This window comes from Lates calcarifer, linkage group LG18 (assembly GCF_001640805.2).
Source record: "Lates calcarifer isolate ASB-BC8 linkage group LG18, TLL_Latcal_v3, whole genome shotgun sequence".
In the NCBI taxonomy this organism is placed as follows: domain Eukaryota; kingdom Metazoa; phylum Chordata; class Actinopteri; family Centropomidae; genus Lates; species Lates calcarifer.
The window spans coordinates 9537988-9551012 of record NC_066850.1 but is presented as its reverse complement, the minus strand read 5'-3'; the positions used below and the strand labels follow the sequence as shown (position 1 = coordinate 9551012).

Below are 13025 nucleotides of genomic sequence, written 5' to 3'. Positions count from 1 at the left end.
TCAAATATACTACCAGTCTACGTGCTTTACACAGTGGCTTATTATTGCCAGGGCTGTGAGGACTTTTCAGCTTGTCAGAATGTGCATGAAGCCTATTCATTACCATAGTATTTACTTGTCCTCTTAAATCAAATAGGCTGTCAGTCCTTACATTATGGCAGAGCTATGAAAAATTGTTGACTTATTTTCAAGCAGCACAGCGTGGACGACTGATTCATAGGTCTCAGGCCATTCATGATCACAGAAATCAATCGGCATTGCTCCTCTGGCCCGCACTTTGTCTGTTGGCAGCAATAGGGATAACGTGTCAAAGTGGGGCTCCTCAATCTTGTCACTTTAAGTGCAATCAATACCGCTCCCCCACCAACCGAACGCCTCTGAATACCAGCCCCCCCACACATCCCCTTCCAACCCTCCACCCCCCTCTCCTCACACTAGGCTGAACATTTCAGTCAATATTTGACTGGAGGCTAAAAACATCTGCAGAAACCACAACAAAAAGCTTGGCAGAATTAAATGTTTAACAATATACTGAAGACGGTGGGGACGACACACTGAGTCTCTGGAAAAGCAATGCACTTTTCTATGACAGTCTACAAATACCATGTTTGTATGTTGTAAATGTTAAATGGTTCAACAGACTCAACAGATACATTTCTCTGAAAAAAGCCGGGGTTGATGTGTATTATTAACAGAATCTCACAGTCTCTCATAATGGATCAGTTAAACCTGAATTTAAAATAAACCCAGCTTAGCAAATCAAACCCCACATCACAGTTCAATAAGTTCTACAATACAATTAGCAGAACAGAAAGCGTTTTATCTTTAAACACAACCTTTCCAGCATTGTTTTCCACAGTGAATACGCTGTCCCCGCGGCCTCATACATCAGTGGGGACAATTCTCAATGTATGACCAGCCGTCGGCTTCCAGACGGCTCCAATCCATAAAAGCAAGCCTCTGGCCAGCGTATGTGTAAATTAGTCTACCTAAAAAATTCAACAAGCCCAGGGAGAGGTTTGATATGTGCATCTAGGTGCTTGGCCCTGGAAACGATTGTATTAATTGCCTGGAGGATTATGAGACACAGACCTCCACTCCCTCATGCATATTTGACACTTCTAGCAGCACACTCGGGCCCCTGTTGCAGCTAATGGATGATGTTTGGCGCGGTATTGCATATGTATTAGGCACCAAGTTATGAGTGGGTATGTGGAAAGCGCATCCCCGTGTGTGCCTATCTGTCTGAGCATGTGTGTCGATTCTGTTATCTCGAGCCAGCCAGGGTGAGTGTAGGGCTGGGTGGTCGGGATGCTGGGTTTCTAATTGGTGCGACTGCTCCCACTACTCCTGCCCTCAAAGGCTGGCGTTGCCCTCTCCTGTTAATCTGTGCCAGGCATTTGGCTGGCTTGACACGGAACTGACCTGACCATCCTTCGGGGGCGTTATGTGAACAAACGCACACAGTAGACAGATGAATATACATGAATATACAGTCACTTATTCACAAGAACACATACACAAAGAGACACAACACTGGCATGCAAATGAGAGACACAGATATGCAGCCAGACAGAGAAATGCGCGCGCGCACACACACACATCTACACACAATCTCAGTTCAAAGAGCCGAAATTCCATTTGAGATATGGTTCTGGACAGCATCACTATGATGAAGAGGGAGAGCACTTGACAGTGTTGTTGGTGGAACAGCATCAAACAGTGGTGTGAGCGTGTGTGTGAGTGTGTGTGTGTACGTGCAGTTGCCATGTCTGCTGATAATGTTAGGACGTACTCCCAGAGTGAAAAGTGAGGTTGCTGATATCAAGTGCTCGCACATCGCTACACATGACGTCCTTTTTGTCTGCACACATCGCCTGGCATGTCAGAGTGACACCTGATCTGACGGCTTTTGAAACTTCTGAACATGATCCACAGCCACAGAAACGTATTCCTGCCTGATCTCTTACACAAACACTGTATGTTTAACTGGGAAGCTAATGGGAAGGATTTACCTCCAAATCACTCCGATTTCAAGCACAGAGCTATGAGCTGTTAAACTTATAAACTGACAAAACAGCGCAAAAATTCAAGACTGAACTGAAGACAGTCAGAAGCACTGCCCTTACATCACAGTGTTAAGAGCAGAAATGCAGTTGCCTACTAATGTGTTTGCTATGCGATTGTGCTTGGCTTAAAGTTGCATTTTGGGGATTTGCTAACACGACACTGACATATTACCACCTTACATGGTTATAATAGCAAAACAAACAGTTGTCTGTTTACACATTTGCATTCATTTCCCCCCTTCCACAAATTCCTGGGGGAATTATCTGGCTTTTTAAGCTATGAAACGCTCCACTGTGTTCATCAGCTAGTTGCTAAATTTGTCTGTCTGCCATTTGCTGGTGGGAAGGTAGTGTACAATGGGTTTACCAGAGCTTTTTTCCTCTCTCTCTCTCTTTCTCTCAAACAGCCACCTACTGCTGCTGGAAATTAAGCTGAGACTGAACTAGAAAAGTAAAGTTGCAGGCAGAAATATATTAAATGATGAGCTGAGAGACAGTTGAATGGTCCAAAGATTTAGGGATACCGCAGAGTGTGGCGGTGGTGTATCACTGTGTATTATTTGATCCTTTCTTTCTATCAAAATACTCTCTAAAAAGTAAATGCAGTACTATGAAGTTCAAATGATAACAGGTATATACTATACTGTCTATAAAATATCTTATGTAAGTTTAGTATGCATTATCATGAATGACTACTTACCTGAGATAATCTGACTTTTTCTTACACAAGTATTCCCACCCACTTAGTACTTTAAAGCCTCTTGACTCACGACACTGTATGTTCAAAGTCTCGGTGTGATTGTGGTCTACCACAGCTTAGAATGTGAGCATTAAAAGCTCTACTCTTTACTTTGATGGTCAAGAGCATAATTGAACTAAACTGATGTACAACAAGCTCTTGTAACTCCAGAAAAATGTCACATGCACATGGTGTATTAATGCTCCAAGGATACAACCGTTAGCATTAAGCCATCTTCAGTGCACTTCAGTGCACAGTGTACCACACATGCAGCAAATTACCTGTATGCATAATTAACATAATATTTCTCATGTATGATGAAGACATTTAGAATAATTAATGCTATCTGCTGGGCTTGGTGAAGTGATTCAGCTTTAGTGGAGATATGCGCTGTGTAAATATGTCTTAGATAAGTTTTGACCTGCCAAGATTTCAGAGATAAATTGAAATCCATTGTGAGCAATAACCCAGAGCAGAGCAAAGCATACATCATGACAGCCATAACTCTTTTTAAATAGAATTTAAGAAATGTAAATCTGTAATCCATGTGTACAGAGAATAAATGTGATACCTCACTACAGTATTTGAAGAGTGGGGGCACATTTTGGAAATGACTCATCCACAAATCAGAGCTGAGGATGAGTTTATCTCTTTTGGGGTTTGACTTGGTGTGAGTGTCCATGAGTAAATGCTCACAACACGGGAGTCAGAGGATTTTGCTACTTACAGCAGGTGTTAAGCAGTCCGCTGGGCTTCCTCACACTTGGATGGCATATTTGGAGAGTGTGTTCAACGTAGCACCAGAGAGGCTTTTTTTGACCGATGGAAGCGATGGACGTGTTAGGCTCCAGCTTCATGGTTAATAGCCATGGCCACTGTACAAAGAGGAAAAAAAATGTAAATCAGAATGAGCAATGGCTGTATGTCAGCCCTGTAACAGACTGGCGCCCCACTCACCCAGTGTCATCTGGGATCTGCACTGGTCATCCATAACCAGAAGCTACTGATACCACAAGGTTAAGAAAGCATTATGGCACTGGCTTGGGATTTAAGTTTCAGTCCTCACTTTGTAAATTATACAGTCCTCAGCCCCTGTGGACCTGTAACCCCCAATATACATAATGTACGCATCCCGAACGGCAATCAAAGAAAATGATGGTGGCTCTGACTGCCTCCGATGTAAATGACTGTGGCCTAAGTTCACTATACGTGCGCACCCTGTATGGAAGCCACAGCCCTCTGAGACCATTATCCCAGAGTGTTGCAGCACTCTCACTCATTTTTCCAAATGAGCCACTAACAGACACACCTCATGTTTAAATGCAAATTTCAGGCAGAGCGCCTTGCAGAAACCAAAGCAGTTCAGAAATCTCTTTAACCAAGCCTTGCACGCTTATTAAAAGCAACTCTTAACAAGCCGCTGTTTATGTCTTTTAGCATATGAAGAGCAAGAACGAAACAATGTCACACCTGCTTTTGAACTGCAGGCAAAAAATAAAATAAAATAAATAACTTGAGCTAAAGAAGTTGAGGGAAAGGCAGGGAGCAGCTGATAAAGGGATAAACCCTGAGGCTACAGTGTTTAGTACACTAAGCCAGTCTGTGCTGGTGAGGAGATGTAGCATCGTGATAACAACTTGTGTTTACGGCATGTCCCTGTGTGGACACATTAACCAGTGCTGTCTGCAGCATGCCATTCACTGTTATGACTAATCACAGAACACAAGACAAGGGAGAAATCGCAGCTTTTGAAATGACACAGCTGCCTCGAATAAATGAAGGTCGTTTCGGCAGAAAGCGAACACTGGCAGCGCTTTAGTGAGTGAAGGATTTGGGGAAAAGCTGGAGGTTGAAATGCATTGCTGTTGTCTCACGTAGTTAGACAATACATTGTCCAAATGATTTCCCTGTGGTGAAAATCTGCCTAATGATCTTTGTCTCTGGTGCACTACTTCATTTATTATGCTAATAGGAAAATCTGTCAGACCGATCAGACACTGCATAAACATAAGTGTTCTTCAGTGTTCTCTAATCATGTAGGAAGAGGATTTGAATGCTCCCAGCAATTCCACAACATTATAAGATGATGAAAATTATTCAGAAAATCGTCAGATGATGATAAGGGTTTAAAATATCTAATAGGCAGCCTTGTATGTGGATTGCAATCTCCCTCGCCAACAGGCACTTAATTCCCCCATGAGCAAATCTGAGAGTTCTTATTAAATGTGCTGTAAGGCTTAACATATGGAGACGAGATATGCACACTGATTGGCTGTAGGGTGGTGTGACCTGAAGTAAGTTTTCTCTCCGCTCCAAGCAGTGGTTATCTGTATGTGTGCGACAGTTAAAAAATGTCCATTGAGGTAATAAAAAACTGTGTCTGTCCTCCCTGGGTGCAGCTCGACCCAGGCGGCTGTCTTTATCCACACTCTATCACCTTAATCTCCAAAGAATTACCTCAGCCTCAAGCGAGGGGGGGGGACTCTTATTAAATAAAGTGACCGACCTGTACGGCACCCTGTCATCACAGAGGAGCACTAAACGTTTGGCAGAGAGCATGCTTGCTGAACTGCTCGGACACTACGTGGACCATAAAATCCTGAAATGTGCCTAAGCCCTGTAAAGATATAGGACTGAGGTTTGTAACTTGCTGGTTGAGATATGACTGTCAGCTGGTTAGCTATTATTGTTTCTGTGCTGTTCGCTATATTTTGTGGCTGTCCTTTATCCATCTGTATCCACACTGGAAATCAGGTACCTTCAAGATACATATTAAATGAAATGCCTTAGAGCCGGCTGGGCTGCCAACTAAATCATATTTACATCTGATTACACCTCTTAAACAATTTTGTGATAGTATTCACTGGGATGGTCCACCTAATCTTGAAACCTATATCCCAGAATTATAGTGTTTAGCCAAAGTAGTGAAATAGTTGTTCTTTTCTTCTTGATGTTCTTCATATCTATTGCATTTTCCTTTGTTTGAAAAATGCTAAACAAGTTACCTCTAAATAGATAATTTGACAGAAAATTGATTATTTCAGTAATTTCATTTGCAGAAATGCAAAAACATTCCCTAAATCAAGCTTCTCGGTTGTGAAGAAGTTGCTTTTCTTGTCTTTAAACAGACTACCTGAGACTGTCATCTTGTAAAAAACGAGCTCATAGTTCGTCTGTGCAGCAGCTTATTATGACCCATAAGCAACATCTAGTGGCTGTAATAAATAGGAGCTTGGAGGATCACAGGAATTTCACACAGCAGACCGCCGTTAGGTTCCTGTTTGAACCCAGTAGTCACTGTTCTTTCTTAAATCCATGACCGTTCCACAACCGATTTTAACGTAAACCACAATCTTTTGCTAAACCTAACCAAGTACCTTTAACACATAAACCTAACCAGCCTGAAACCATTCTACAACATTAACCATATGTTTATTACTGTCACCAGTGATGATGAATCTCCAGTGTACCTGCCACTGCTACTATCTTACAGGTTGAACCTGAGGGTAGGAACAGGCGACCTCTATGGTTGATAAGGTTGGAGCACTTGTTGGGAATACTTTTGGGTTTTGGTTTGTTGGTCATACAAAACAAGGTGTTTGAAGACTTCCTCTTGGGATTTAGGTATTTGCAATTTCAAGATTTTATTGATCAAATAGTCAATCAGCTCATCTGGAAAATGATCAAAAATCAAAATAATCAATAAGCATTTGTCAGAGAAGGCCATGAAGAGTAGAAACAAACTGAACCTAACATATGACACATGGAGACTGACTGAAGCTTCAGCTGTTTTAAGGTTCTTTAAAAGCTTTTTATTATGAGCATGGTTCATTGTAGGTCACCTCTGCCTAGCAATATAATACAATTCCATCAAGTAGAGAACTGTACACAGCAGAGAGATGTGGCATGCAGGTTATAGGGAAATGAGAAAAGGTGCTCGCCAAGCAAGATATGATATCCACAGAGATGATACCATTCCTATCGCATTTTCACTCATCACAACCTCACCTCAGAATACCCCCCCCAGTGAAATTGCTGTTCTATGTCTGATGACTTCTACATCTCTACGAGATCCCCATAAGAGTGCCGTTTTAACTGTCTTATAACAAAAACATGTTCACATGGCTATGAACTGTCGGAAGCACTTTGGAGAGACCTCGTCGAAAGCATAAGCAATAAAACAAGCCTTCCAGTGTTTCCATTTTTAAATACTCCGAAGGGAATGCCTGTAATGCAGTTTCCTAGTACTTGGTGTCCCCTGACTGCAACTGCCGGGGCCCTCCTTCAAGTGTGGGCTGTTGCTTTATTGCAGCATCAGCATTATGAGGGGCTGCTTCTCTAAGTTTTGAACCTGGTCATGGATCTCCGTGGACATCTACACTGGCTCTTCATTATCTACTCTCAGACAACATCCCAGCAGAGGGGTGTGTGTCTGGATAAAAAGCCTTGATTATGTAACTGTCTGAAAGGCTGGCTGTCAGCCTATTTACAGGCCCAGGCATCAATCTTCCACTGTCTCTGCATCCCTTTAGAATATATCAGGGACTTATGCTTCCAATATACATGATGGATCTACAGTATGGTCTGCTGGTAAATGTTGTCCATTTAACTGTCTGCTCTGATTGGATCCAGAAATCCAAATAACATGCCAATAACAAGAACAAGTGCCAGCATTTATTAAATCTCTATCTTGACTAATGTAGACATCAGTCTTATTTTCAGTGGGTGGATGTTTCTGTACCTGTATATTGAGCCAAATGTTTCAGCTTGAGAGAGACAGAAACAGCAGAGCAGGCAAAGGAAGGCACAGGTATCCATTGCTCTGGGTGCTGCCTTGATGAATGCAAAACCCAAACCAAACAAAGAGAGTGATTAGTGGGTCTGTTTAACCTCAGGGGAGAAGGAGCCCGTTATTAGACCAGAGTTTACTTAGATATTTGCACTGCCGTCTGCCTTCCTACGGTCCCAACACAGTCCCACTCAGAGCTGACAGTGCTAATTAGGGGGGAGAGCGAGGTTATTTTGATCAAGTGCACAAGGGATTTTGCCATCACGATGTCTGTCATTGCTGTTTTGCTCAAACTGACAAGTGTCATGTTGATTCAGAATCAAGTCATCTGTGCCAATTACCCTGTTAAATCTATAATCTTTATTCAAATACTGCAATTTTGAGGCATTTGAACCTCAGTATTTTTAGTGCCACTTAGTAGAGCTAGTTTCCAAATATTTTCTAGCCTCCATTTTGATCCTGTTTGTAATGTATCAATGGATGTACGACTATTACCACTGGATTACTATGATACTGAGGAAAAAGTTCTGAAGAGAAGAGAACTAATAAGTATGTTAAGTAATAAATGTTGTTTGTGTAACAGAATATAGGCAAACATATCATCATTGTGTTTTTTAACTGTAGAATATCATCCTATAACATCTAGAATGGCCAATTTTCATACTCCATCCTAAGTAGTTACTAAATTAAAAGGCTGCTAACACCTCATGACTAATGCAATAAAAACTGACCCACCAATAATGATTCCTTCATCAAAGATTGAATCTTTTCTGTGTTTGGCTTAAACACCTTCTGCTGAGTTGTTGATGATATTCATCAAAAGTGGACAGAGGATCAGCTCCAGTTTGAAATCAGACTGAAGGTTTCCCATTAAGTGTTCAATGAGAGCAATTTTTATAACATTTGTATGTATAAGAGTTAGGGTTAGGGGCTAGGAAACAACCCTAACGTATTATTTCCACATTCCACTTTTGTATGTAGCAATCAAATACTTTCTTTACGTTTTTTCCAAAGTTTCTTCACCTCCTTGTTCAGCTTTATTTGTGCAGAGGTGAATGACTGAGGGTCAAACATTTTCCCATCAGAAAATATATTTTTGCATTTATTTCCTTCCTTGTGCTCTCTAGTATGTTGCAAAGGTTATTACTGTACTTGTATTTGACTATTTGTTTATATTTTTCACTTAAGAAAGTTGGCCTTGGTTTTTACTGTTGATCCTCTGTTGCTCCAACTTTGCTGGTTCTTGGAGTTGAGATACATATTTTGCTGTTTTTCTCTCATCCGAGCAGTGTAGTAATCCCTGCTGACAGTATCTTTTTTAGTCACATCTTCAGCTTGTTGTTGTTTAACCTCTCTAAAATTCAGTTTTATGGCTGTGGCTTGCGTTGTTTCTATCACTTTGTCTCTTTCACTACTCTTCACCAGCACCCAATGCGAACTGAAGTTTGTGTTGAAAGGCTAAACTGTTGGTACCAACACATCATAGTACTGGATGGTACATCATTGGACAAACTTGTCACTTCGGCTCGAGTCAGAAACTCCACCTAGTTGTCACAGTGACTCAGTCAAGACAGGAGGCAAACTGTGTCACCACATTTACATATTGTTTTTGTTTGTTTGTTTTTTTTAAGTAAAGGATGTAAATACTTAACTCCCAGTGGTAATCACATTTCAGAATGCATTCTTATGACTAATGCAGTTGCACTGGTTTTCACCGCCATGTTTATTAATTTCTTTGAATAACACAGCATGATCTCTGTGCAAATATCATCAGAATATAATGATATTGTAATGAGTTTGAAGCATGAAGCTGCTGAAGCTGTAACCATGCATGTAGGTGGAGGATCACTGAGAAATGTTGCCTCCACCAAATGAGCTTTCCTGTTCCATGATGGTGGAAAAGGGAAACATGGGATGTACCAATTGCTGCACCTCTTTTTTTAGTTGAACAAATGCATGTTCATTGTGTGAGGCTGTAACTGAGTCAAAATGAATAAGAAATATTGTAATTTGTTTGTTATACCTTTTGGTCAATGAGCCAAATGGTGAAATGGGATCAAAAACCTGCAGCTGGAAAAGTCTACTTGAGCTTAATGTTGTATGTTTATTCGGTCTTTCATAAATAAGCTTAATATATAATATATATATATATATATATAAAAACATTGATGTACAGAGTCAGAGATTTAAAATGGCACAGAATTAATTCTATCAACCTTTCACATCCACATCATTGGAAAATTGTGCTTTTGCACTGTTCATCTTCTCTTCGGAAGAAATCACTTTCTTGGCCGGGATCTGAATTTTTTTTTTTACAGAGGGATGAAAAAGATTTGGGCTAAAAGTTCAGGGTGAGGTTTCAGAGAGAATGGAGCAAAGGTTATCTGGCTACAGGGTGAGGATCATACAAAGGTTAGCTTTGCACATTACAGCCAGTCAGAAGCTCCAAAGAATCCCTCACAAGGAGATTAGATGAAATTCCACTGTGCTTTGATTTAACAGTAATCTTGATGGCAACTAACTGGACCTCTCATAACAATGGCATTGCAGGTTTTTAATTATACATGTCTAAGACTGAATCTGAAAGCTCCAGTCAAGAGGGAGAATAGAGGGAATCACACAACAGATTTGCTGGGGACTTCAGTGGGTCTCTTTTCACTGCACTGTAAAAGATAGAGGTGAAATAGCATGATATTCTGTTAGGACTGTAATTAAATTCACAATGGATGCTTTTTTAGGGGAGACTCACTTAAATTATAGATTCCTTTAACAAGAAGTCAGCAGGGAAGATGTCGACAAAGAAGAGCAAAGAAGTACGGGTTAAGCAGACATTAGATATTTGCTCTCTGAAAATTCTGTTGATGGCTCATGCAGAAGCAGGGGTTTAATTTGTCATTTCCTTTGTAAATTTGTCATCCTTCCTGCACATCCCTCTTACATTCATTTGTGGGACATTCCATCTGGTTTTAGGACAGCTGAAAGGTGCATTTATCCTACTCTTGATCACCATAATCCTATTGGAGGATTAGGAATAACATTTTTGAAGAAGTAGGAACTTGACGTGATTTCAGCAGCTTTTCATGTCAAGCCAATAAATCCTTTTATCAGATGTTAGTCTCAGGTATTGCAGATATTTCTCTTGTCTGTTCAAAATTTGCATGTAAAGACAGCCAGTATTTATTTTTGTGAGGAAATGTGGACAGTACTGCATATGTAATGAAGCACAGGCAATCACTGTGGACCCCATGCAGTCTAGTTGCTTGTTCATAATTTACTTTGCTTCCTCCCATGGGGTAAAATACAAGCATGGTGTTTACAAGTGTACAGTAAGAACAGTTTTATGTACACTTCTTGAGCAAGCACGGATAAAGGAGAATGTGTGTTATGCCAACAACATCAGCCCCATTATGCTGCTGGGACTGAAAATGAGCTTAATGTTTGACAACCCTACAAAGGCAGAAGCAGTGAAGTTAAGAATAAGGTGTTTAAAATAGCCTATCCAGGCTGCATATCCACATTAGATGAGTACCTTCATTTAATGCGAGTTTAGGCTGATTATTCTACCCAAGTAAAGCCACAAAACTTACATAATATCAAAGAAATTTACATATGACACCTGCCTTCCGATAACTTTGAACGTAAGGCAACTAGGCCTACGTGTCAAAGTTTTATGCTGAAATCTATTAGCAATCTATTTAGCATGAATTTCAGCAGCTTTGAAAACCCATTGGATTTTTTTTTTTTTTTTTTTTTTTTTTTTTTTTTTTTTTTGTTAATGAAAAATGAACAACTTAGTGGCACAACAGTTACAACAGTCTCAATTTTACCAAATATTGTGTTTTGGTTTTGTAGGGAAAAAACTGTTCTGTCCCATGTTTTGTATCACAAAACACACAGCATCTGTCAGAACTGTTTGGCTCTGTTTTGTCTCTAACATAATCTCTACAACAGATTTCATGATGTTAACCCACACAGGAGCAAATCACAGTTCTGAGCTCAACTGTCATGGCAAAATGAAAGAGTAATTATGTTTTGTCAATTCAGGGGACCTGGAGCTGATTGACTCTGGCCCATAGGTCAAGAAGGTCTGAATTAATCACACCTGTTGGTGCAACATTACCCCTTGCACACATTGCTCAGATAAATATGACACTAAGTGCCATATCCTCTTTCCACTGACTGGGAAGGAGGACAACAGAGCCCTCCTCTGCCGCCAAGTGGCGATGAATTTTTCCAGGTTTACTGTACACGAAACCACCCATGGCGAGTCGGGAACATATGATCTATCATTGGTCTGATCTTGGTGTTTAGTCCACTATGTTTTTAGATCTCCAGTCTCCAGATCACCTAATACAGCAATCATCTCAATTTCAGCTTTACAATCCCTTGAAGACACGATGTTCTTTGATCCTGATGCTTAAACTGAAGTATGTCCGCACAGTGCAGCAGCACAATGATACTGATGGAAATAGAAGAGAATAATTTCTCCTATTTGCAGAAATTTTTACTTTATAATTATGAACAAAGCCTCAAGGCTGCACATATTCATTGTACAAATTTAACAATGAATTAAAAACATGATGAAATATTTGTATTTTATAAACTATTGGCATAGAACTTTTTCACAGGCTGTGAATCATCTACTAAATCCCTCTGCAAATCATCTTGCAATCCTCTGGGAGGTACCATCCTGCAGCCTGCTCTAGATTAATACCCAGGCATTTCTTTGGAATTGATTATTTAACTTTTTTTTAGTGTTATGTTTTTATCTCAGCCCAGCAGAATGGCTCTGCGCTGTCATAGAGGGCTTTGCCAGTGAATTGAAATCCTTCAGTGCAGGTGTGGAAAGCAGAGTAGTGAAGAGGCTCCTTCACTTCTGCACTCCACTGATAACTTTAACATTTGACCATGTATTGTGTTCCGGCAGCTGGTGTTATGAAAGCATGCGGCGATGCTTCCCTTCAAACAGTTTCACATATTTGTTCTCGCACGACTTTGAGTTTTTAAAAGGAGAGTAAACTCTTGGAGGGAAAATAGATGGCGCGCGGGTTCAATCACTGCACAGACTTGATTAATGAACATTTCTTATCAGCGATCTGCTTATTTTGTTATGCTAAGCTGCTAAGTTGGCGGATGCTTCAGACAAATTGAACCGCTAAGTGGGTAGTGAAGTGAATTCCGAACAAGATGCGATTTGCATTTTACTTCCAGCGTGGTCAAGTTTGAAATTATTATTTAGCAGTTTCAGCAGTTTCTCCGATTCACGTTATAACAACGGAGAGTTCTGACACTGAAATGGTTTTATAATGAATTAGTCAAGCTTGGAAATGAAAACTTCCGCTGTCAGCTGGCTGGCAGTCGGACCTGTTCTCACTGCTGCAACGAGAAGAAAAGGATGTGCTTGCATGCTGATTTTCTAACTAGGTTA

The 13025-nt window shown here is 40.5% G+C and overlaps 1 protein-coding gene across 2 annotated transcripts in view; it reads right to left on the bottom strand.

Moving 5' to 3' along the window:
* Positions 1-13025, bottom strand: part of chrm2a (cholinergic receptor, muscarinic 2a) — a 68994-nt gene that overhangs the window by 39951 nt on the left and 16018 nt on the right. For both annotated transcript variants that reach the window (XM_018680908.2, XM_018680909.2), the window contains exon 2: positions 3536-3683. The gene's annotated coding sequence lies outside the window, so the exon portion shown is untranslated. The remainder of the gene's footprint in view (positions 1-3535; positions 3684-13025) is intronic.